Source organism: Lissotriton vulgaris, chromosome 7 (assembly GCF_964263255.1).
Source record: "Lissotriton vulgaris chromosome 7, aLisVul1.2, whole genome shotgun sequence".
Classification (NCBI taxonomy): Eukaryota; Metazoa; Chordata; class Amphibia; order Caudata; family Salamandridae; genus Lissotriton; species Lissotriton vulgaris.
This window is the reverse complement of record NC_141695.1, coordinates 1,575,017,560-1,575,039,073: the sequence shown is the minus strand read 5'-3', so window position 1 is coordinate 1,575,039,073 and position 21,514 is coordinate 1,575,017,560.

The following is a 21,514-nucleotide window of genomic DNA, read 5'->3' as shown; positions in this document are numbered from 1 at the left end:
CTGATCCCAGATGTCATCTTCTTCACAGAAACTTGGCTCCATCGCCATCGCCATCCCCGAAGGCTTCAAGGTAACACACAGAGACTGTACTGACAAGTATAGTGGTGGAATTGAAATCATCTACAGGGACATAATCTGCTGTGCAACCTCCCCTGATGACTCAACACTGGTAATGGAACACCTCGACTTCCAACCCTGCACAGACAGTACAAGTACCATCAGACCAGCTGGACCCAACCCCAGCTTCTGCAACACCATCCTGGAAATCATTGCCCCACTCGCAATCAACTCCTAACTCTAAATCTTCCTTTGGGACCTTAACTTCACCTTAACAATCCTAACAACACCAACTCTGCTGACTTTCTGGAAAGAATGTGCAACATTGGGCTCAAGCAGATTATCACTGACCCCACCCACATTGCAGGACACACGCTCGACCCCGTCTTTACCTCCAACGACAGAGTCAGATACACCCACACCACATCACTAACCTGGTCCCGACCACCACAGCATTCACTTCACCACCACAGGACCCAACTACCCCATTGCTGGGCCCATCTGATACACACTTAGAAAACTGTAAAAGATATCAGAAGACCAGTGGAATGACACACTACGCTCCCACCTCCCAACCTTCACACATGATCCCAAAGAAACAGCAAAGAACTTTGCCCAGTAAATGACAAAATGCGCATACGCTATCGCTCCCACTAAGAAAACCAAGGCTAAAGAACATAGCAAAAGAGCAAGCTGGTTCACCATGGAACTACTCGCCTCCAAATAGAACTGCTGTCAACTTGAAAGGTAGTGTCAAAACGACAGAAAATCGCACTGCCTACAGAACCACCCTCAATCAGTACCACAGTCTCATGAAAGAAACCAAGATGTACTCCTAAGCAAACCCCATCAAAGCCAGTGTAAAACACAACAAAGAACTCTTCGCCATAATGGAGTTTATCAATCCCACAGCCATCGCAAATGAAGATAATCCTTCCCAAGAACTGTGAGACAACGTTGCGGAGTCCTCCCAAGACAAGATCTCGGCCATCTATGAAACCTTTGAACACCAACCCTCTGCCACAGACAGCATCAGCCAGCTCACATCCATCAACACCTCCTCATCCACTGGGAACTCCTCACCATACAAGACACCATCTCCATCATAAACTCTGAGGCAACCACAGACCCATTGTCCCACCACGTCTTCAACCTCAAAAACAAGACAATAGGTGATGAGCACCTCCATCACCACTGCCTCCTTCCCTAAAGACTAGAAGCACTCAAAAGTGAGGACCCTCCAAAAACAAATCTGCTGACCCTGCAGATTTGAAGAATTAAGGGCCCATATCCACTGCTCCCATACCCAGGAAAAGTCCTCCAGAAAGTCTCACTCAATGCCTAGAAGACCACACCCTCCTGGACCTCTCCAAATCTAGCTTCCGAGCTAACCGCAGCACCAAGACAGCCCTAAGTGCAGTCACTGATGACATCAGAGCCTTCCTGGACAGCAAGAAAGGAGCAGCACTCATCCTTCAGGACCTGTCTGCCATGTTTTACACCCTCTAGCACCACGTCCTCATCAACTGACTCCACCGCAGTTGGATTCAAGGAAATGCCCTCAAATGGATCACCTTGTACCTCACCGGCAGACCACAAATGATCCATCTCCAACCCTTCACCTCAGAACCAAAGAATTTCATCTACGGAGTCCCCAAGGCCCATCCATCAGCCTTGCCTCCTTCAACACCTACATGACCACAATGGCTGACACCCGTAGATCCCAGAGACTCAACATCATCTCCTACGCTGATGACACCCAGCTCATCCTCTCACTATCCGAAGAACACCAAAACCAACTTCCACAGATGCATGATGAATGTTGCAGACTGGATGAAGAATAACTGTCTCAATCTCATCTCAAACAAGACACAAGTCCTCATCTTTGGGAGCAACACCTCACCTTGGGACAGCTCATGCTGGCCCGTGGAGCTTGGCACAACCCCAAACCTGACAGACCACATCCGCAACCTCGGCGTCATTCTGGACAACAAGCTATTCATGAAGAACCAAGTCAACGCAGTTTCATCCGCCTGTTTCAACACCCTTTGCATGCTCCACAAGATTTTCAGGTGGCGCTCAGTAAACACCAGAAGGACCGTCACACAGGCCCTCATCGCCAGCAGACTGGACTACGGAAACACGCTCTACATTGGAATCACTGCACACCTTTTGAATAGACTCCAAACAATACATAACTCAGCAGCAAGACTCATACTCAATCTCCCTAGAAGGACCAACAACACACCCCATCTCAATAACCTGCATTGGCTCGTGATTCAGAAGAGATACCAGTTCAAACTGCTGATCCATGCCTACAAGGCCCTGCAAAACGAAGGGCCAGCATGCATCAAGAAATGCCTAGCCTTTCACCAACCATCCAGACACCTCATATCAGCCTCGATCTCCATTGCAGATACCCCACGTATCCGTGGAACCAACAGCAGAGGACACTCCTTATCCAACCTGACAGCAAAGGACTGAAACAGCGGCTCCCTGCACCTCAGGATCGCACAGTCGCTCCAACAATGTAGACGAGATCTAAAGACCTGGCTGTTTGTGTAATAAACCTCCACAGAGCATGAACAGCTCCTGTGCCTCGAGAATCTCACCGGTGATGTGCTGTGCTCTATAAATAAACTGATTGATTGATTGTTGTTAAATAGCACCTCCCTGGAAATGCACACCTCCAGGGGGACATTATGTAACCAACTTGCTTAGACCACCATGTATTGAGTACTGGAAGGAGCATTAACAATGACTTATACCTAATGTTTATTGGATCAGTGATTTCACTGGTCTAAGGGTCCTATTTACAAAACAAAATCTTCATGTGAAGATTTCCTCACATGTGGATTTCACCTACAATTGACAGAAATCTCTGCCTCGATACAGCTAAGCAACTCTCTGGGGAGATTTGCACTCAGGAGTAAATATCTTAATACCCATGGGAGTACAGATTATGGGGTTAGAGAAACAACTTGACATATCATGGTGTTGAGACAGATAGTACTGAAAAACACATATAACGTTAATTCTAGTAATGTTACAAGCATATTTAAGGCATACTTGTATAAGCATAGTTCTACACAACATAGACAGAAAACTCCACCTAAATTATGTAGAACCACAAATTGAAAACAAAGAAGGAATCCACCATCAACTAAGGAAAATCACACAGACCTGATAAACATTAACAATGGAAGCATATAAATTCAGCACACACCCTGGAATCTGCCATCTTCTTCTGTCCTATGCGATGTTGTGAATGCCAAAAACCAGTCACAACCTCCAAGCTGCAACCTACCCAAGACATTTGCTGAGAAGAGAATAAAGGTTGCAGGAACATTTTTATGAATTAATGTTGGAAGGTGGTTTATTGGTAGGTGCAGGTAGGTACCTACAGCTAGTAATAATGCCACAATCACAACTAAAGTCCAGTCAAGTTTCAGTACATTAATCCTAGCAGATTCCTTCGTAGGTTGGTTCACAAGCAGTTAGGCATAACGTAGGAGACATGTGTGGAAAGCATTTAAGACATAAATAACAGTAAATAAGTAAGACACACCGCCATATAAAAATCCAACACCAATTCCTAAAAATATGATATATTTGTATGATTAAAATGACACCAAAACAACAAAAATCCAATGAAGAAAACGAAAAAATGAATTTAATAAACTTAAATGCTTTATTGTGCCTAAAAAACAAAAGATCCAACTTGGGACATCTTATCACACTTAACCAGGACAAAATCAAAGTTTCAGTCTGACTGTGATGGAGCATAGCTCAGATACGATGAGCAGTAGAGCCTGGTCTAGTTTTACCTTCTGACTTAGGGCCCGATTCAGTATTCATGGAGGGGTCACTCCATCACAACGGTGACAGATATCATTTTCTCTGAAATATAAATCCCATTACCTATGGGATTTAAATTTCGCCGGACGGAATATCCATTACCTTTCTGTCGGAATAACCCTTCTGCCAAGTTCTAAATCAGGCCATTAGTCACTGTTTTGAACCTTTTCTCTTGATGTCAAGTGAGGCTCCTTGTTGGACTCGGTTGCAGATCGATGATGGCGGGTTGCTTCCACAGATGCCTTGGTGACTCCTCAAGGTCGTTATTCTTGTCATCAATGGTGAAAATCTTCTGAGATTTAAGTGGGTGAAACCTGGATTTTAGGCTGAGTCGTGGTTCAACATTGCAAGCTTGATTCTCGATGACGGGTCAGTCAGCTTGTGAAGCTTTTCAACACAAATTCTCAAAATGGTCTCAAACATCTAGATCTTCCAGAAGAACCTTTTGGGGTCTTGTATTGTCCACAGCACCAATCCAAGATTCCAGAAGCTCTGAGTTGCTCCTTGGGAAGTCTGGACTACAAGACCCATAAAGCACCTGGTCAAATTCTTCAAAGTCCAGTTGAAGCTGGTCAGCTGGGTTCTTCTTGGTGGAGCTCTTTTACCCTGTTACTTTCAGAGAATCAAGGCTTTAAACTTTCAGAGCAAGGCAAAGACCTTCTTTTGTTAAAGCCTAAAGTGTGCAGCAAGTGCAGTCCTTAAGAGTGCAGTCCTCTTGGTGCAGACAAGGGGTTCAGCGGGGCAGTGTTTCTTCTTCTTGTTTCTCCCAGGCAGGGATCTGAGTTGCATATTTATCCATGTTTATGGGCTGGCAAGAAGGGGAGTTACCCCTGACCAAGGGGATGCAGGGTGCCACCCTCTGTGATGACCACTTTTCCTGAAGTGTAGCATTTTCCTGACAACGAAGCATTGTTCACAAAAATACCAAATGGAGAAAATCTCTCCTGGATGTTCAAGTTTGGCTAACCCAACCTATAGATGTGGCTAACGTTCCCTAGCTCTTCCCTTCCAGTCCCTTTGCTAATTCAACTGTGGGGCCTCCCATTTGGTGTGCAAGAAGTGGGGGTGGGACTGATTCCTGTCCTTATTCTCTTTTTCCCTTTAAAGAACAGTTTGACTACCCAGCCCCGTTTTGCCATTTGCTCTGAAGCTGCAAAGCTCCTCCCACCAGATGTCTGTTTGTTTCCTTGTAGCCCCACTTCACACTTCATCAGAGCAGTTTGGTTAAGCCATACAAATGCTGGCCATTCAGGAGAGGCTGCTCCTGAGATGGATTCAGATACACCAGAAAAGCAAGTTGTATAGCTTATTTTCGGTCAGATTAAGAAATAATCCAACCATGGCAAATTGTTAAATGTATTCTAACTATTATTTGGAAGCTTTGAATTAATATTTTAGCTCACTCCAGCCAATAGTTAGACTTTATTAATGTTAAATAAAAATCCTTCCCATGTTGGCCTATGGATCCAATGCACTACAACTGGGATAAAAGAAATTGGAAGTTTTTCGCTCACCAGGGCATATAAAACATATTTTATAATGTCCCTGTTTATTTTAACATGGCACCCTACCTAGGGTAGAACTTAGGGGTGACGTCTATGTAAAAATAAAGTAGTCTAAGACTTTGGAAGTAACTTTAATACCAAAGTTGAATTTGGACATCGTTTTATTTTAAAAGCAGCATGCAAGGCATTGCTGGCTTTTAAAATAACAGCAGGCACCAAAGCAGTTCACAAATAAGTGCATTAACTCTACAGGGCCTCTAAACCTAACATATACTAAAGGCTTACGGGTAGGTTTTCATACCAATTGTAATTACATCTAATTACCATTCACCTTTTAAACAGAGCACATACCTTCTCACACAGCCCCTCCCCCCCAGACAAAAGGTAATAGGCAACTAACCAACAACCTGGTAGTACTCATCAACTAATTAGAAAACCCTGGAAAGTCCATGTACATTGGCATGGGAAATCCCAGGTATGTGTTCCACTGTAAAATCTATCACTTGTAGGGGAAGGGACCACCCCAACAGTTTAGGATTCTCCCCTTCATCTGTATGAGCCATCAGAGATGTATGTGGTCACCTTAAACATGAAAGTGAGTACTACACAGGTATGGGCTCACCATCTTCAGGGACCAGACCACAGCAAAGGCTTACCCATCAAAGGGACTCCATCTACGTTCTCTGGGGAGTAGTCACAGCTAATGAAGGCAACTGGCTGATCTAGGCTCTTCTAACTTACTTGTGCCAACACTGCTCCAATCCCTTGTTCTGAAGCATCTGTTCGAAACACAAATGTATTTGCCTAGCCAGGGGCTAGTAACACTGATGCAGAACATACAGCCTCCTTCAGCATGCCAAGGAGAATCTGATACTGCAGGTTCTAAAAGACCATTTTGGGCTTCCGTTTAGAGGTGGGTTCTATCAGGGGAGTCGCATAGCACCATAGTTCTGAACAAGCCTTCTGTAATACCCAGTCAGGCGTAGTGCCTGGGTTTTAGGAGCGTCCCAGTCCAGAATACATTGAATTTTGGGTTGAAGAGGTCGTCCAAGCCTCCACATACTAGGTACCCAGGTATACCAATGAGCTTTGCTCTGTCTCAATCAATCAATGAGTGACCTGTGATGGTCTTTAGGGGCTGGAGTAGGTAAGTGCTAGGTGGTGATCTGCTCACTAAAAAGCCAAGTCTTGAGTCCTTTCCTGAGTTGCTGGAGTGATGAGGTGGTTCTGAGGTGTAGGGGTAGGTAGTTCCAAGCTTTGACCGCTAGGTGTGAGAAGGAGCATCCTCTGCTGTTGCTTCCGAGGATCTGGTGGGTGTCTTCAAGGGAGAGGGTGGTGAAGCGTAGGTGTTTGGTCAGTTGGTAGAAAGCTTTGCATTTGTTGATGTATACTGGTCCTTCGTAGTGCAGGGCTTTGTATGCATGGGTCAACGTGTGGTTTCTTGAGGTGCAGTGTGATGTGGGTCCCTTTGGGGAGATCAAGGATCAGCCTAACTGCGAAGTTTTGTATTGTCTGTAGTCTCTTCATGAGGCAAGCGGTAATCCCTATGTAGAGTGTGTTCCCATAAACCAGCCTAATGGTTACGAGGGCTCGCATGATGGTTCTCCTAGTGTTGACTGGGAGCCACCTGAAGAACTTGGGGAGCATTCGTAGGATGTGGAAACAGCCAGGTGAGACTGTTTATCTGTTTCTTTATAGTTAGCTTGGTGTCCAAAATGATGCTGAGATTGCAGGCATGGTTGGTTGGGAAGGCAGTGGGCCTAGTTCCACGGGCCACCATGCATAGTTCCATGGCGAGGTGTTGTTACTGAAGATGAGGACTTCCATTGTGTCTATGTTGAGCTTGACACAGTTATTCTTCATCCAGTCGGTGACATCCACCATGCATCTGTGGAAGTTGGCTCTGGCGGTGGAGGGGTCTTCTCAGAGTGAGAGGATCAGCTGGGTGTCATTGGCTTAGGAAATGATGTTGCGTCCATGCAATCTGACTGCTGGCCAGGGGGGTCATGTAAGTGTTGAAGAGGGTGGGACTGAGGGATGATCTTTGGAGGATGCGCAGATGATCTTCTAGTGTTTCTAGGTGAACGTGGGAGATGGATTTTTTGGGTTCTTCAGGTGAGGTATGAGACAAGCCATTTAATGGCCTCTCCCTGGATTCCAATGTGGTGAAGTTTGTTCATCAGGATGTGTTAGGATACGGTATCAAAAGCAGCTGACAGGTCAAGGAGGAAGATGCTCACTTTTTCTCCTTGGACCAGGACAGACCTGATGTCATTGCTGGTTGCAATCAGGACTACTGTCTCGGTGCTGTGGTTTGATCGGAATCTAGATTCTACAGAAGGGGCCTCACTTCAGCATGTTTCTAGTCCTCACGGAAGGAGGCCAAGGTGATGGAGGTGTTCAGGACTTTCTTGAATGAATGAATGAAAGTAAATTTCTATAGCGCAACTAAGCCCAATGGGCGTCAAGGCGCCTAACCAAAAGATACCAGCTATTAAAGTATACTCTTAATGTGGGTAGGTCTTGATAAAACACCAGGTTTTCAGCGCTTTTTTAAAAAGGGACACAGATGGTTGAGTCTTAATCTCTTGGGGAAGCGAATTCCATAGTTTAGGGGCAACAATGGAAAATGCCCTATTGCCCCAGAGTATCCTTTTGGCACGAGGAACCACCAGCAAATTCATCTCAGAAGATCTAAGAGATCTACAGGGCAAGTAACGAGTCAACAGGGCGCCTAGAGGATCGGATGGCCCGTCTGTCAGGGCTCAGTAGGCTAGTCATAGGATCTTAAAAGAGATCCTCAGATGTATGGGGAGCCAATGGAGACTCTTTCTGGCCATTGTAGCAGAGGATGCATTGGGAAGTGCAAGAACAAAACGAGCAGCCGCATTTTGCACAACCTGAAGTCGATGAATGAGTCCCTTGTTGGAGTCTGCATAGAGTGCATTGCAGTAGTCCAACCTGGAACCCACCAATGCCACCACCGTCTGCTTACGTACTGAGGGAGAGAGATAGGGAAGAATTCTCTTGAGAATTTTTATGACCCCCCAGCAGGTGGCAACCGTTCGGTTGACCTGTAGAGTCATGGATAGAGAGGTGTCAAAAATTACGCCTAGATTTCTAGCCGACTGGGAGGGCGATGGACAGGTTCCCAGCGAAGACGGCCACCACTCATTAGACCAGATATCCTGGTCTTTGCCAAAGACCAGGATCTCAGTTTTGTCGCCATTCAACTTCAGGGAATTCTGGAGCATCCAGTCAGAGACTGTTTGCATACAGATCCTGAAGTTGGTGGCGGATGTGGAAACTGAGTGGGCCAGTGACACCATGATTTGTCTGTCATCGGCGTATGACACCACTTCCATCCCCTGAGATTTTACTAACCTAGCCAGGGGGGCACATAAATGTTAAATAGGGTCGAACTAAGGGCCGACCCTTGTGGCACCCCTCACTGCAAGGATTTGACAGGGGAAAGGAATTTGCCAAGCTTGACTTTCTGCTCTCTGTGATGTAAAAAGGAGTGCAGAAGGTTCAAAGCCGAACCGGCAATCCCTGCCTCCCTCAACCGAGATGTAAGAGTAGAGGGAGACAGGGTGTCAAAAGCTGCTGTGAGGTCCAATAAGACCAGCACCATGGTTTGGCCTGAATCCACCTTCATACGGATGTTATTTACCACCATAGTCAAAGCTGCCTCCGTACTATGGACCTTTCGGAATCCATGCTGGGAGCTGTCAAGAAACCCAGATGAATCCAGAAAGGTAGAAAGATGGAAATTGAGGTGAGATTCAAGCATTTTTGCGGGAGCGGGTAACAGTGAAATAGGTCTAAAATTTTTCAACTGTTCCGGGTCCAGCGTGGGCTTCTTAAGCAGAGGCTTCACTATCACCCTCTTCCAGACTAAGGGGAAAGTACCCTGAGTTATGGAACCGTTCATCACTTCCAGAAGAGGCGGGAGAAGTGTGGATCTACATTCCTTCAGGGTCTTCAGAGGGCAGGGGTCAAGAGGGGATGAGGATTTAGTCCTATCAAGCAAAAGCTCAAGTCCTTCAAGGGTAAGTAGCGGGAAATCCGTTAGACTATTGGAGTGGTCTTCAGGCCAAGCTTCTAAGTTGGTCAAAAATAATCCCCTTTGGGTAAGTATGAGAGTAAACCACACATTTCTATCAAACACACAAATATACATGCAACAAGGAGCAATAAATGATTAACATGAATCAGACATACAAAAGACCTTGTACATTTTATTCATAAACAAGATTAAAAAACAGTACATTGTCAGAATAAAAAATTCATAATAAAAAGTGGGACAAAACAAAGGGAAAATTGTTCCAATTGCAAAGCAGAGAGAGCCACCAGTGTTATAATAACATGTGATTAAGAAACTCCAGATCTATAAATTCCACACTTTCGTAGGAGTTTCTTATCTCTTGTGGCCTAGTGCCTAGGAGCACTAGGCCAGTCATCCCCCTCGGCGTTTGAGTCTATCTTGTCGGAACAGTTTAAAACCTTCTGGAATAGCCATCAATAGGTCATGGCCCGACGACTCAGAGGCCCATGTTTCGGTGACAAACATCCATTCCGGTTATCTGTCTGCCACAAACTCGTGAAATGCAATGTTATTTTTAATAAGGGACCTAGCATTGATCAGGAATCCCTTTTTTGTCGACAAAATCCCAGAAGGAATAGAAGTATCTCTGGAGGTCGACTTAGGGGATATAGAAGGTAAAACCGCCAATTTGCAAGTGTAACAGCGTGAAGAGTGCATAACACCTTCCGGTGAAAACTTGTGAGTGCAGGGCAGGTGGAGAGGTTTAAGAGCTAATAACTCCGATAGGTTACCTGTGGTCGTATGGGGGAGAGTCCAGCGTCCAGCCCGTCCTCAGCGCGGACGGGCGCAGACGGGCTGAACTCTGGCGTAACTCCGGCGTCAATCTGGCGTCCCCGCTGCGCGTGTCTGCTGCGCGTAAGCGTGACCTCCATTTAAAGCCTTCTAGCGTCCTTCTGACGACTAGAACGCGCAATGTCCCCACGTTCACCCAAGATGTCCACCACGGACCAAACACACACCGGGGAAAGGGCCCGCCCAACAGCTGTGGGTTTTACAACATTTAACGTGCAAGTAAGGGGGCTAGGGAATAAAATCAGGGGATAATGCAGCAAAATAAAAAGTTAACGCAAATACCAAACAGGATTTTTTTAAAACGTACGAGTGGCCGCTATTTAGACAGGAACCACCCGCAATGCAAGAGTAATGCACGATAATAGCAGGAAAGGACAAGGCGCCTAATTTTCCCTCCTTTAAAACCTTCTAGCGTCCTTCTGACGACTAGAACGCGCAATGTCCCCACGTTCACCCAAGATGTCCGCCACGGACCGAACACACACCGGGGAAAGGGCCCGCCCAACAGTGGTGGGTTTTACAACATTTAACGTGCAAGTAAGGGGGCTAGGGAATAAAATCAGGGGATAATGCAGCAAAATAAAAAGTTAACGCAAATACCAAACAGGATTTTTTAAAAATGTATGAGTGGCCGCTATTGAGTCAGGGACCACCCGCAATACAAGAGTAATGCACGATAATAGCAGGAAAGCTCATCGCTGATCATCTTGCTCCCGATGTTGAAGATGTGGTGGGGACAGGGATCTTTGGGTGCTCCTGAGTGCATTGAGTTCATGATGATTGTTGTGCCTTGAGTTGTGAGATGGTCCCAATGGGTGTGCTGTAGTTGGGGTTAGTATTTGCGGGTGTCAGCAGGCTGATGCTGTTGAGGGCAGGGGTTGGCTTTTGAATATTTCATATGTGGCTGAGAACTTATCATGGAAGAAGTAAGCCAGGTTGTCACACAGTTCTTAGGCGTGGTGATGTGCTTCTAGGCAGCTGTGGGTCGGAGAACTCCTTAACGATGGTGAATAGTGTCTAGCTGCATACTGTGCTTGCTTCTATGTGGTCTGGTAGGGCCTTCTTTGTTTCTTTCAAGAGGCGGTGGCATTGGTTGACAGCTGACTTGAAGGAAGAATGGTCTTCTTTCTCTTTACTGGTGTGCCACTTGCTTCCTACCTGGCACCTGCTTGCCTGTGTAGTCAGTCCTACCTGCAGCAGGGCCTGAAGCACTTTCTTCAAGTGAACCAGGTGATCCTCCCAGGTGAAACTGTATACAGCTATATCATCCAGATAAGCTGCACTGAATGTTTTCAACCAAGACAGGACTCAGTCCACCAAACTTTGGAAGGTGGCTGGTGAATTCCTTAATATATCATTATTTTGTTGCCAGTATGTGCACACCTTTTTAGCAATTCTATCTTTCAATTTAACCTATCCGACATGTATGCGTGCAGTGAATGGTGACAGGAGTAGCCTATCTACCCCTAAGAATGCCTGTGGTATGTTTCAATTAAAACTTTACCTGAATCCAGGTGCACACATAATTAATGTAATTAACATACACAGTTGTCTGCAAACTTTATATTTATTCATTGTTTTTTTCAGTTTCTTTTTCTGAACACAAATTCAATTTTTTTAATGTATGTCATGTCATGAAAAGTTTTCACACAGCTTCTGAAGTTCATCAATTCCAAAGTTTAGATTGTGTTTGCCTATGCATACACATATCCCATCTGCAGGAGCCTGTATGTGAAAAAAACATAAATCACTGTTTTTGTCAGAATCAAAACTTTATCATCTCCAATAATGATGAAGTACCATGCTTACATAAAAGACTACCTTTGATTGAACCCTACATTTGTTTCACCTATGTGCACATGTCCACACTGTGATGTGATCCATCAAACATGAGTTAGTTGTTACAAATTCATCTCTCATTCTCACTATCCCCCCACCAAAAAGTGTCACTGGGCTTCCAACAGAAAAAACGGGTGCTATTACTTCTACATACTCACTTTATCTTGAAATAGTGAACAACGGACTTTCCTATTGCAAGAAACCCACTCAATCTGTTTAAACAAATGTATGCGATTAACTCCCTATAGTGAAAATAATTTCCTAATATGAACAAAAGAACAACTGCATTATCCATCGTGTAATCACATATCTTCTCAAATAGGTATCAAACTTTTGTCTTTTATTCACCTCCTCGATCCAATCCTTCAAATAGCCAAAGAAAAACAAGCTTAGTATATCTAAATAACAGCGGTCTCCACAGAGGGCCTCTTAACCTTCATGATAGCCAGTAGTCCTATTCATCTCTGTGGTCCCTGTGATATCGGACTTAATCTCTTTCCCGATGTTCACCCTGTGATCTTATAAGAACTGAACATGAACAAAGGACTATCTTTATTTCGTGCCATCAATTTTGCTGCATACATGGTGGTCATATTTAAACTATTCACATCACACTAACGGCCAAAACTCAATATAATCCCCACTCATGGATCTAACTTGAAGCAATGTCATCATCTAAATCAAATGAGGACAACACGTCAATCCCACTCAAACTTGTTAGTTTCAAGTTTATGTTGTAGAGCTAAAATAACCTTAAACATTTAAGTATTTCAGATTGAAATGGAAATAATACATTTTTCAGGCTGTATTCAAACACTAATGCAGGTATTAACACAATTATACCAACTTGCTGATTTAAAACATATATTTTCCATCATTCTGTTGCAATGCAACTATTAAAATTCAACAATCATTATTAATCCTATCGTAATATATCAAACATATGTGTGAAAAATGTTTACGTGAAATGTGTGTGGTGTGAATAAATTTATTTTGGAGGAAACAACTAAGATCTCATTTATCATTCAGCTCGCATGGGCTCATAGTATTGAACTCTCTTATCCATAATGCCTCCCTCTGTAACAATAGTTTGCTGGGATCACCCCATATCTGGCAATCTCTTTCTCTAAAAGAAAAATACAAAGTTGGTTTTCCTTTAAGTCAATGGTCCACTAAATTTGAATCGACATTTTTGTTCCAGATCATACTCTTGTTGTCTGTGATCCCCACTTTGACTCTTCTCTCAGTTTTCCCAATGTATAGTAATCCACACGGACTTTAATGCAATAAACTACATGTGATGTGTTGCAATTTGAAGAAAGTTTAAGAATGACAGATTTCCCATTTTGAGGATGCATCATCGTATTCCCTACACTTATGTTATTTAAATGAATGCAAATATGGCATTTTTTCATGCCCTCGTCCATTTTACGAGTTGGGTTACCTTTAGAGGACTATAGATAGTTCTCTAAATGTGTGCTGTTGTAAGCAAACAGCGGTTTGCTTCTGAAAATGTCTTTGAAATCTGGTCGAGACTGATATAATTCCCACCAGTTTAAAATAATCTTTTTTATATGATTCGACTTCGTTGACAGTCTTGAAATGTACACCATTTGATTATTTTTTGTCACAGTTGCTTTCCTAACAAATTCTAGCATTCACACGATTTACTGTGTGCTTCCGATTGTTCAATTATCAAACTGCGGTACCCCCAGTTTAAATATTTTTGCTGAATCCTTTGAATTGCTGAATCACAGGTCACTATATCTGAGGAAATTCTTTTGCCCGGATCATTTGAGAGTAAGGTAGATTCTCCAATAACTTACATGGGTGACAACTTTGATAAAATAATGCATTGTTCCTATCCTTTGGTTTGGAGTATATGCTGGTTTTTAAGCCTGTGTGTGATTTTTCTATCCAAACATCCAGGAAAGCTAAATTGGTGTTGCTGATCATTGGGCGTACATTTAATTCTCTAATTTCTGGTGTTTAACAGTGCAATGTTCTCAATCAACTCTTCTTCTGTGTGACACCAGATGGTAGCGTACACTGGTGCTCCCCATGGGATTTGGAGGAGCACAGGTGTATGCCAACATCTTTATGGCTAAGTTTGAGCAGGACTACTTTCTACTGAAGATACCTAGACGACATTTTCTTAATCTGGCGTCACACAGAAGATGAGTTGATTTAGGACATTGCGCTGTTTTAACCGTCTCCTTCTCTCACACAAGATCACCAATTTTCAGCATCCAACCAGAAGGTGCTGGTTTCTCCTCAAAGCTTGCAGAGGCAGACGCTTTCAACTGCTTGTTGGAATTGGTTTCATAGAAGTCTTGTGGATACTGTAGAATAGCCCAACGACTATCTACATCAAAGGGCATGGCTGCCGCCACAATGTCTGAACTGTCAATGTATCTTTTTGGGAGGTTATTTAATGCTCTCTGAACCTAATAAAGATGCTGGTTCAAAATTTGCCAGTGCCTAGAACTCTTTTAAGGACTGTCTTAAGTCATGGTTCATCCTTTCCACAACAAAATTGGCCTCAGGCTGGCATGGAGAAGAATAATGTACCTGTACACCCAGGGAAGCCATCGAATCCCAATAAGCTTTAGAAGCAAAGTCCAGGCCCTGGTCCGAGTGGAGTGTACTGCATGCATTTGTTCTGATAAATACTTGTATGTCTTTCACAACAGTTTGAGTGTCAGTGGAACACTATAGTCAGAACCTAGAGGAACCTGGAGCAAGAATCAACTAAACCTAAAATATATTTAAACGCATTATCAAAAATTTGTGGACCACTTTGGTAAATGCAGCGCCAAGGCTTATTAGAAATTAACAGGCATGTCTGCGGTGGACGAGCCACAGTGGAAGCATTAATTTATTGACAAATATCTCAGCAGAGGACATCTTTTTTGGCCTGTTGATATTAAATGTGCCTCAAATAATGTTGCTGTAGTAGTGAAATAGTGGCCACCACTCCAGCATATGCAGAAGCAGCACCTTCATGCATAGCTATCGCTAAAGCTAGCCTGTAGTCTTGGCTGAGTATCAAATGATCGCAAACCCCGGGATTAGATTCATAGGGGATATTGTGTTCACTCAATTGATGGGTATAGTTAGTAGGAAAGCGTTTAGGTAAAAATGTGGCATCTTTATTTGCATTAATGGCAGCCAAGAATCGCTATTTATTCTCATTTTAGAATGAGTAATTGAAACAACAGTAGCAGTCGCAACTGCTGATTTGGCAGATTTATCTGCCATAGAAATCCCAACAATGCGTGCTCCCACACGCTGGTGACTCATCGTACGTATAACATGAGGCTGTGACAACCTGTCTTTGAGGTCTGCCACTTTAACCCAAAGCATTTTATGCTTGATTGTGTTGCCTTTAGAATCTTTGAATCCATTCGGCCACCAGCAATTCGATTTATCATTAAAGGATTGTACACAGTAATACGAATCCTACACAATAATTGTGGGGAATTCATGATCCATATGCTCCAGTGCAAGTAGCAAAGGTTTCGGTTTAGCCCCCCCCCCCCAGGGGCTGGGTGTGAATTTTTTGTGGTTGGAAGATTCCGTCCAGCATCACTCCAATAATAGTGGTGCATGCCACTGAGTATTGCTGCTTAGAACTTATAGCAGGTTGGGCTGAACCAACAGTGTAAACAATGTATTTATATTGTTCAAGGGGTAGGAAATAAGTAGGCATGGGGTAGACATACTCACAGGAGGAATTATTGTGTCTGTAAGGATGTTGCACACTGTATCCATCTAGGATGCAGGGCTTTAGCTTTAGAAATGCCTGCTTTTGTGGCAGCCTTTAAGGCTGACATGGGAGTGACGACAATAATGAATTTCTCTTGTGCTAGTGGCCATTCTTTAAGAATAGCCATCTGCACAGCAGTCAGTATTTTTTCAGTAGAAGCAAAGTGCATTTTCGCACTGGAATATAAATGCAGTTTATATGACATTTACTTTATTTTATCTTCATTAAAAGTGATATGAGTCAATCTAATTACACCCGGTAAAACATAGATGAGTAGGTTTTTGGTATTTACACATGTATGCAAGTGACGCATGGCAAGTAAATCACATTTTAAGAATCTGAATGTGTCAGTGTGGTCTGATGTCCAAAGTGAAGTGGAATTATTTAAGGTGTGACTAGAGCAAGGTTCAATGTTCGTGTCTGTATAAGAGTTGTTATTAGGTATATCAGGATATGGTGTATATCCAGCTGAGGCCAGTCAGGTTGACACATCAATACTAAGGGGACCCATGCATACAGGTCTAGCTACATAAGGGAGGGCACAAAGGAACCAAGTGTGGTTTCCCAATAAGACATAGGTTTTTCCATAAGCGCATAAGGTCTATATAAATTTGCCACTGGAGGTGTGGTGTATGAATGGAATGTGGTAGTATTCTCATAAACTACAGGAAAATGGACCCAAGAATAAAAGACTTCATAGTGGTAAACTGCAACTGCTTCCACTACAAATATAAAAACATCACCCCCATTAGTAAGTCCATGTTGCGTTATGTGTGCATGAAAAGCATGTCTGCAATTTCCAGGAATAACAAATGACTGTGGCACAGCCATAATACAGCAGTATGGAAAACAAAGTGCAATATAAAAATGGGTCCAGTCCTTTTAAACTTTCAAACTTAAAAAACCATCAGAATTCGGTGCGTCATAAGACTTTTGGAGGATTAATCCCAAACACCATAGACATCTCCAGGAAGAGGTGTAAGGGTGATGTGATGTGAACATGAAAAAGCACTACTCAGGAGACCCGTGAATAAGTACTAGACCAAACATTGAATCTGCTTAGAAATAGAATTATGCCTGGGATCACGGGACATCAGCATGTATGGACTCAATTGCTATTCAACATCAGTACCGTTGGGCCAAAATCCAGACTAGCTCATAATGTTTTACCTGCGCTCCTAACCTTCCAGAGAGACAGGTAACTTAGCACCCCAGAACACAACATTCATAATTTTCTAAGGAGTCACAATAAAAGGTCATCACCTTTCATACGTGTCCAAAATTAAAGGAAAGAGACATGAAGAAAGCTTACAATATTTATTGAAACTAACGTTATTGATCATGAAGAAACTGTGCTGCAATTAGGAGACGTATGCAAGTCAATAGTGTGATTAGCACAATAATAAACTGTACACAATGAAAAGCCCTGTGATCATGAATGACAAATCAGCCTAAGCCTACCCTTACTATGTAAATACAGTATTATACTAAAGATCTTCGGGATTAGTGCCGGATCCCATACCTGGGCTCCATCTTTTGGTCTACATCTCAAGTATGCAGCTCTTTCGTCTAAGGACCTTTTCTATGAAGGCCTCGGTTCGCTCTATTTTTCAAATGGCTTATATGATAAGACTTGTTCTGTTTGAAAAACAGCAGCTGGCTCTCTCTATTATGTCTCCGTGTTAGGGTCTGACTACAGAGAATAACAGGGCACAATGTTGTTTGGCCTTCCACGAATTATAGACAGAATCCCAGCAGAAAAACGAAACAACAAAGCATGTCCAGCATATTTAAAAAAAGAAGAGTTTGGTACAAAAACAAGCATACTACTATGTCACGTATGCAAAGCAAAGCGGCCTATAATGTGTGCATTTAGACTGACATAAGGAAAAACTACAGTGGGCCTGATAGGGGACTCACAATATCAACATGTCTACCCGTCTTTGTTTGGTTTCAATCTGATCACATGCAGGATGCTGTGGGGATTCCTAGGAGGATCAGGTCTACCAAGTAGGTAACCAAAACCCTTCTTTTTTTAGATTGGATAGGGCCCAGTTCACTTGTCCTGCAGGGCCCTGGGAGTCACACCAAATGTCCTGGTTTGTACTCATGCAATGTATCGTTCTGCTCACACCAAAGCTTCATGAGCTTTTGGCGGGCCTATACGTTACTGATTGCTTTCCTGATGTACTTTGCCATGTGAAATCTCAGGCCTAGTACATAGTCCAGCTCATTGTTCTTGGCTTCCTTGAGTAGCTTCTCACAAGACTCTCTCACAAGACACATTGAACCTCTCACAAGGTGCAAAAAAAACAAATCAAGGGTGGTAAAACCAACCCCTTTCGTGCAAACTCCCTGTATCCAAATAGCAAGCAGGGGAGGAGGACATCCCATCACCTCCTGAGTTGGTTAGACAAACCCATGATCATGCCTTCAGGGTCTTATTGAACCTTTCTACCAGACCATTAGTCTGGGGATAATATGGGATGGTAAACTTGTAGGTACCAACACATTCATCCCACATTGCCTTCAGAAACACAGAAATAAAATGTGTGCCACAATCTAAAACCACTGCCTTTGGGAAACCCATTCTGGTGAACACAGCAAGTAGGGCCCTACCCACTGAGGGACCAGTGACTTTTCTGAGGAGTATTACCTCTGGATATCTTATGGCATGGTCCACTACCAATCCTCTGACATCACCCTTCTCATGCCTGGAGGCAGTCTGCTTCAGGCTCTCAAGAGTGGGACACTCTATTTATCCCTGACACAGATCCTCTTTGGCGGGTCCACCAGTCCTTGCAATTCTATCAAGTCAGAATGATCATGCAGGGGTAGAATCCTGACCTCAGAAGTCAGATTCCTCCTGCACCTCTGGAGATAAATGGGTTGGCACACCAGACCCTGTGTAATGTCTCTTGTCATTGGAGGCATGGCCCACTGCTCCAAGGTCCAAGTATTCAGCATTTCCCTTCTGTGCACTCTGTGACCTAGTCATAGCCTATACCCATTCAGGAAGGCCCAGCATCCTTGTATGGACTCTCTTCTCCATCCCTGACCAGTCAAAAGTTTCAAGATTACTTCCCAGTAGACACCCTACTGGATGGGCAGTGTAGTGTAATTCCTATACTCCAAATAGGCTCTGCGCATTGGAATAATATATCCTGTAGCTTAGACGTAGAACTGAGGTCTACTAGGTCTCTACCGGCTATCTTAGACTTAATTGTGCCTGCCAGCTCAGAGGTCACTAGAAACTTTCTTGCATAAACAAGAAGGGATTAGTTTCTGACAACTGCATAAAACATGACAGCTTTGTTTCCCAAAAATAAGAAATCAAATCTCTAGCATCGCGGAAACAATAGACAGCTATTTCACTCAGTCAATCGTGCATGCTTAGTTTCACCAGAAGTGCAAGAGAAATAGGGAGACGGGCGTTTTCAATAAAAAGGTATTTATTGAACAGTCTTCTTTCTCAAGCATTGAAAATGAACTGCTACAATAGTAAAGCTTACTATGAAGTATAATGCATATAATATGAACAGTATTATAAAGTAGTACTGTAAAAGCATGATATGGTTTGTAAGCCATAAAGTGCATAAAATGTATAAAATACATACAGTGATAAAAGGATGACTAAAATACTCAACTGGTTTTTCTAGGATACGCCTACCCCGGTGTACCTAACCTGAGTCTGGTAAGAGGGAGGGAGTATAAGAGGAGGAGTTTAAGTCTAGGAGTTCTCTGCCAGTAATCTGATTCCGATAATTCTCTAAGAGGTCTAATCAGCTCTGTACCTTTGTTCTAGAATGAAGGAGGTCTTCTATCTCTTTCTCGGGACTCTATTTCCCAGATATCCGCAAGGGTAGGCTGGAAACACTGGGGCTGGATTTCTCGGCAGGAGAAATGACGGAGTCTCGCAGTGCGTCTGCTGGAGGGTCGGCTTCCTTCGGCACTTACTGCTGCAGGGCGTCGGACGAGTAGATAGTCGATCTGCTCCAAACCACTGTGTGTTTGTTTAGGCAAATCAAGGCATATTTATACTTTGAATGTGCCGAGTTTGACGCATGTTTGGACTTAATAACGTCACTCAAAGGCTAATTTCTTGGAAAATGCCAGGAGTTCTAGGAGAACTTAATATTCAAGCAGGGGGAAGTCCCGAGCTGCTGAAGGCGGGTTTTTCCAAGAAAACTTTGTTAATTCTTGGAGCTTAGTGGAAGTATCCATGCCGTATTTGGGCTGTATGGTTTAGGCCAAATATGTTAATGATTTCTATGCCTATATAAGGGAATGATAAAGTATACCTATATAAGGGCATGAATCGGGAAATTTATACTAAAGTCCGAGATTCATTTACAACAGCAGGACACACAAGTACCTTCTTAGAGCCTGTCACACCTCCCAATTCCAAACTCCCAATTGCCATGGGTTGGAGTTTGGCTCTGCTGTCTCCCTAGGTTTCCTGGTGATAAACACAAGGGATGATCTGCACTGGAGAAACCTTTTTCTCTGTGACCTTACTCACACTGGCTCCTGGATCTCTCAGAGCTTTTAGCCAGTCACATTGATTTTAGGCTGCTGCCTATACCTCTCCATGCTGGAAGGTACGGCTGCCAAGGCTGAACTTGCCTTTTTTTTAAATATATTTTTTATTAGTTTTTTATTTCATTTTAATGACATTAGTTATGACATAACATATATCAGCCTCGTATCTTAACAGCCATTGCTAGATACAACAAACAGAAATCTATAAGCGAGGTAGAGACTCCATATTAACTAAGCACAAACCAATTTTCTGTCAAAAAAAGGAAAGGTATGATACAGAGATAACATTATTCCCCCGACCCTCTTGGTTACTGGCGCCCACAGCTTCTTGTCCATGTCCTGTCTCCTGCGGCCTTTAAGCCTATACAATGCTACCTCCATACTATACATGGCAAGTAGCCTAGCCCTCCAATTTATAAACATAGGGGGATCAGTACTAATCCAGTATGATGTGATGTTAGCTTGGATCCTAGAATTGACATTGCGAGGAAGACTAATCCTATTTCCTATCTGGACCATCCCATCATGTCCTGAGTCTGATCTATCCCCAAGATCAATAAAACGGGAGTTATTGAAATCATCTTGCCTAGGATCTGGCCCAAGAAAGACTCAATGTCTTTCAAATATTTAGTAAGCTTAGGGCATGCGAAAAATATTTGAATCGTGCCCGCAGCAAGTGTCCCACACCTGCTGCATGAGTTCCCCCATGACCCAGACCACTTAGCAATTTTGCCCGGGGTGTAATATAAATCAAAAACAGACATGTAATGTTGCTCTCTCAAACTACCGGTTATTAAGATCTGATTTGCCAGTTCCAGAGAAGCCTCCAGGTCCGTACCCTCCTGTTCGAGTTTCCTGTCCCAACTAGCATTCTGAGTGACTAGATCATCAGGCTGACTAGACATCAGGGTTTGATAAATTATCCCTATCCTGGACCTAGTTGCTATGATGCCCACCAATGGAAGTTAGCCCTCCCCTGTGCCATAATTTTAACCAAAAAGCTTCTAATCTGCGAGAACTTAAAAAAATGTCTTGTAGAGAGAC